The 6,020-nt window shown below is 42.1% G+C and overlaps 1 pseudogene; it reads right to left on the reverse strand.

Moving 5' to 3' along the window:
* Nucleotides 1-876: 876 nt before the first annotated feature.
* Nucleotides 877-1,448, reverse strand: LOC124964813 (olfactory receptor 1J4-like; annotated as a pseudogene).
* Between the last annotated feature and the right edge of the window lie 4,572 nt (nucleotides 1,449-6,020).

A 6,020-nucleotide genomic window follows, 5' to 3' on the forward strand; every position in this document is an offset into this window, starting at 1 on the left:
ATATGTGTGATATGTCACAATACACTCCACAGTCATACATATCTAAAAAGAACAAATACAAAAAAGAAAAAAATAGAGGGGAGATTAGTGGAGTTGTAATAGAGGAGTCGAATTAGGAAGGCGTTTTGAATTAAGAAGGGGATTGAGAGGGAAGGAGGAGGGACTGGAAAAGGGAGGAACTGCAGAATAAAACAGATGAAATTATGCTGTGTATATTTATGAACATACCACAGTGAATTCCACCTTTAAGTATATCTATAAAGCACCAATGAAGAAAAACAATAAATAAATAGAAGTAAGACCTGCAGAGGAGAGGAAAGGAATTAAGGGGAGGCAGGAGGGGAGGGAAAGAGAAAGTACTGGGGACTGAAATGGAGCAAATCATATTCTATGAACATATGATTATGTCAAAAAGAACCTATTATTTAGGTACTAGATAGAATGCATTTAAGAAAAGATAAGAGAACTTCATTTTTCCTTCTGGTAAAGCTAATTAGCAGACACAGATGACCTACGATCTTCCTCTCGCCTCAACACTTAAAAATCCACCTGACCTTTGTTTCAGGGGACTCAAGTTGAGACTGAATTATGGCCTCTCCCGCTAGGACAGTGACCTTGAGGAAAGTCTTCCTTACTGTTTCAGTTTGTCTGGTATAATTTTTTGCCTTGCCATCCTGTAGGGATTGTTGAGATTCTCTTGCCAAGCTGTAGCTCTGTCCCTAAACAGTCGGTCCTATTCCCAGTGTTGCCAAATCAGGCATTTCTCATTGGTTAAACCTCTTTGTGATGCCAAGTATCCATCCTGCCTTGAATCAGTTCTGCAAAAATTGTAATAGAGGAGTTGAATTAGGAAGGTGTTTTGAAGAGCCTGGGCTTCTACTCTGGGGAACTGCTCTTTACTGATGAGGTACAGCATTTCCCCAATCCAAACAGCCTCCACAAAGCCCCCTTCATGTCCTTATTCCTCAGGCTGTAGATAAAAGGATTCAGCATAGGGGTGACCATCGTATATACAATCGACGCCACCATCCCAGTATCTGCTGAGTAGGAGGATGAGGGCTGGAGAAACACCAGGAAGAGGGCTCCATAGAAGAGAGTGACCACCGTCAGGTGAGAGCCACAGGTGGAGAAGACTCTGTGCTTCCCCCCAGCAGAGGGGATCCTGAGGGTGGTGTGCATGATGTGGGCATAAGAGGCCAGGACACAGCGAGAGGGAGCACACCTGAGAGGGCAGCTTCAGTGAACATGGTGACATGAAAGGCACGGGTGTCTGAACAGGCAAGCTTGAGGAGCGGCAGAAGGTCACAGAAGAAGTGTGGGATGGAGCGGGAGGCACAGAAGGAGAGCTGAGCCATGTGGAGAGTGAGTGAAAAGGCCAGGAGGCTGGAGCAGAGCCAGGACGTGGCCACCAGCAGCAGGCATCGCTGGGGACACATGATGGTGGTGCATCATTTTCACTTTCATTAACTTTAACTGAGATGCATCATTTTCACTTTCATTAACTTTACACATAACAACATCTGTTATTTTAGAATCAGGGGTTTGGCTTCCTGGAGATGGAATAGGATTCTTTTCTCTGTTCCTGGGACTCAGTCTGTTCTTGCTCAATTCTAACCTCTCTGAAGCACTGTTTCCTAGTTTGTACCATGTGTAACTTCTTCAGAGTATCGAAGTTACTGTTGAGATAATACATGTGGGGAGCAGGTCTTCATGGAGGGTAGTGGCAACTGTCATTCTTCAGTAGTTGATTGGTTGACTCTGGAACAGAATGTAACGGGAAACATCAGCTGACATGCTGATTCTGTTTTCCACATCGTTTTTTTTTTTCTGTGCTGGGGATCGAAACCAGGGCCCTGTGCTTGTAAGGTAAGCACTTTACTCCACATTGTTTTTGAGCTTTGGCAATTATTTACCTCGTTCGAACCTTACTTTTTTTTTTTTTTTTTTTTTTTAAACCTGTAAGATGTAGATAACGATCCTACCTGATAGGTGTGTTACCTGATAGGGACCAAATGCTGGAGTCATCTGAACTTTCTTCATGAACCATGATGTGCAATCAAAAGGAGAAATTCCAGCCTTACTGCTTGACAGAGCAGAGTAACAAATGCAATGAATATTCAGTAGCAGCATGTCACATTTGTTTAGTGTATTGACTAAAATACAATATCCCCTTTGGAGTGTGATAGAATATCCCTACTCCTTGTGGTCCTGAAAAAGTCATTTAACTTCTATCAACTTCATTTTACACATTTGTTTAAGTGGGATGAGAATAGAATTGACTGTGTAGAGTAGTTATGAGGGTTCAATTCAACAATAATTATAAAATATTTAGAACAAGACTGGCCCTTGGCAAGTGCTCAGTTAATATTACCCACTATTTTTATTGTTTTAAATAAAATGTCCTTTAATAGAATGTCCTTTGTCCCAATTGTTTTGTCCTGGTTACTGCCTGAATGTTGGTTTTGCAAATTGTGGGGTATGTATATTAAGACTCATTATTACCATCACCACCACCACTTTTGAACATATTTGTTCTGGCATCTGGAAACTAAGTATCAACTTGCTCAAATAATTTAATTATTAGAGTACAAAGAATATTTTTATTTATTTAAAATATTTTTAGATGTTGATAGACCTTTATTTTATTCATTTATTTATATGTGGTGCTGAGAATTGAACTCAGTGCCTCACACATGCTGGGCAGGCGCTCTACCATTGAGCCACAACTCCAGCCCCCAAATAGTATTAGTTAAAGAATGGTAGTAAATAAAACTCATAAATTGCTATCCCCAGCTCAGAGCTTAAGAAAAGGAAGTGAATTAGGTCCATAAACTGTAAATGGATGCAGAGGAGTGAATTATTGGTAGAGACCTGATGTGGTGGTGGACAGTGATTCTGGGAACCACAGCTGCCCCTGTGGACTGAGAGTAAATTATGCTTTGTTATTTCTCAGGTGCTACGTGCTGGTCACTTACAGGGTTTAGGGAAGGATAGCCTGCACCTTATTCTCTACAGTGACCTCATGGCTGGACATTAAGGGCCTGATGAAACCAGGGTATTTTCATGAATATGAACTAAAGTTGAAAATTGAGGCTGTCCTTGGAGTGTAAAGAAAATAATTGAAGTACTATGCTAGACACCCGTCACGTTGATCAGGAGAGCCAGAAAAATGCCTGGCAGAGAGGAAGAAAGGAAAGGAAGGGGAGAAGTGAAAACGGGAGAAGCCTTATGTGTCTGTGTGTGTCACATGTGTGCACCGGGACCTTAGGTGGATCCTGCTCTCCCCTCCCAGCTCCCATGCTTCTGTTCTTACCTGGAAATACTGTCCGGCCTCAGATTGTGTCACTGCCATCAAGGAGGTCGAATTCACCGTTCCATTGTCACCTGGAAAAAGCATGACTGGAGTCACTGAGCCCCTCCTGCCTGCAGCACAGACAGAAGCCTCGGGTCTTTAGTGGCACCGCAGCACAGGAGCCAGGAGGAGGTGCAGTCTTTGCACAGGCAGTGCCTCCTGGGACCCAATCCCAGATCTGCTAGTAAGAGGCAAGATGCAGCAATTGTCCGATGACCAGCCGTCCCTCTGGACTGTGGTCCTCAGAGTCCCTGATGCCTCTGTTCAGAGTGACCAGGGCTGGGCTTCATGGGGCCACTGTTCCTGCCCTTTCCCTGGGTGAGCAGCAGGCTGTTTTCATCATTGCCTGCCCTCATGTTGAGCAGAGCCTTTCCCTGCCATGTAGTCCACAGTTTTAACCAGAGCCCAGTCCTCCTGGATGAAGTACGCTGTGCTGCAGAAGACAAGTAAAGAATGAGATCACCAAATCATTACTTTCAGTTGTTATATAGGAGAGGGTTCTTATGCTTTGTGACCCCAGACGGTTCTGGATTTGCCTGTTTTTGTCCTTTGTGTGAATGGGACTGCACTTTTTAAAATTCTTCTGTAGCTTATTTTGTTCAGCATTATTCTCTGAGATTCATTCATGTGGCTTCATGGAGCTGAAGGCTATTCATGTCCACTCCTGTCTCATACCTGTCAATATTTCCTCATAATAAACTCTTTTTGCCTGCTGACTTCAAGAGTCTAAAATTTTGGGATTTGAAATGATATATATGTTGACTAAGAGTCTCTTAGCATGTTCTGAGTTAACACTCCATAGTTGAACTCCATAGTAGTATTTCCCACAACAGAATGAATATTTCAGAAGTATAACTAATTACTATGTATAATTAGCAAAGACCACAAACAGCCTCCTGTAAATTTAATCATGGTTTGCCTCTACATGAGTTCATCACAAACCTTAACGGAGTTTTTCTTTTGTCAGATCTTTTTGTATGATAGAAATACAGACCGATATTCAGGTGGGTGTGTATTATTTATCTCATTGTGTGTATTTTTAAAGTTAACTAGTGAAGTATAGCACATGTGAAAACGTACAGAATACAAATATACCACCTAAGAAATTATTAGAAACCTATTAAATGTTTTATTAATAACAGAAGAGAGGAGTTTGAAGACTTCAAACCCAAAGTAATGATAAAGAGATGAAAGCATTACTTTGATTTGATCATTATATATGTGTATTGAAATTCATATGGTACCTCTCAAATGTGCACAATTACTATATTTTAATCAAAAATTGAAAAAGTGTTCATGGCAATGGAAATATGAACCATTTATACGTCTATCATTGCATTTTTGCTTCTAGCAAATTATCATACCATACCCCATTAAAATAATCATTAATGAAAATGTTAAAAATATTGCAAGGGCTGGGGAGATAGCTCAGTCAGTAGAGTGCTTGCCTCTCAAGCACAAGGTCCTGAGCTCAATCCCCAGCACCACAAAAAAAAAAAACCCAAAAAACAAAAAACAAAAAAAATATTGCAAGATTTCACTGGAAGGAAAAAGAAGTAGGTCAAATTGCAAGCAATGTACACTGTAAACTAGTGCTTAAAGTGCAAACACTGGTAGGTTATACCCAATTCCTACAACCAGGCTTCTTAATCTTGCAGTTATGCTATAATGATGATGATGATGATAATAATGATAATAATAATAATAATAATAGACCAATCACCTGTGTATTACTTTCCAGATCAAGAAGTAGAAACTTTACTTAGTTTATGTCTGGAGGACTTAACTATTGGTGAGAGAGGTGTATTGAAATCACCCAGTATTATTATTATTTTTAGGTTCAAGATATTTTATTAACAGCTCCTACAAACAGTAAGGTAGTTCAATTAGATTATCAAGTACAAAATAAACATACAAAAATCAGTAGTTTACATATATTCAAACAATCTTTTGGAAGATTTAATGGAAGAAAAGATTCATATATAACAGTAACAAAATATTTTGATATGTTTGTCAATAAAAATGTGAGACCTATTAAAAATAAAAATTAAGAGGCTGGTTTCAAGATGGCAGACTAGAGGGCGGCTGCATTTCATGTTGCTCCAGGATGCAGGATTCAAAAGAGGAGATAGTGGGAGACTTGGGACCAACTCAAAGCCGCCGGGTGAGTCTCTCCCATTGGGGAGGCGTCCTGGATGGGGTGGTAGTCCTGGAACGCAGGGAACTTTGTGAAGTAGAGTTGCCTGGTGTGATGCCCCTACCCCCACTGGAGCAGTAAACATGGACCACTGGGAACATCGTAGAGGTGGCTGCTCAGCACAGTGCTTGGACTTGGAGCAACCACTGGGGCTCCGGGCGGCTGCCTGAGGAGGAGCTGCGTGGCGAGCTGTTTGGACCCAGAGCAACCGCTTCTGAACAGCGGGGAGCTGCCTGGAGGAAGAGGAGAAGCGCGGCAGGTCGCTTGGTCTGGGAGTGACTGCATCAGAGCCACAGGTGGTTGCCAGAGGAGGAGGCGAGTGGTGAGTTGTTTGGTCTCAAAGCGACCGCTCCTGAACACCGGTGGCCTGCCTGGAGGAGGAGCATGGTGGGTTGCTTGGTGTCCGAGCGACCGCTCCTGAACACCCGGGGGGCTACTCCAGGAGGAGGAGGAACAGGGCGGATCACTTGG

The sequence above is a fragment of the Sciurus carolinensis genome, chromosome 14 (assembly GCF_902686445.1).
Source record: "Sciurus carolinensis chromosome 14, mSciCar1.2, whole genome shotgun sequence".
Lineage (NCBI taxonomy): Eukaryota > Metazoa > Chordata > Mammalia > Rodentia > Sciuridae > Sciurus > Sciurus carolinensis.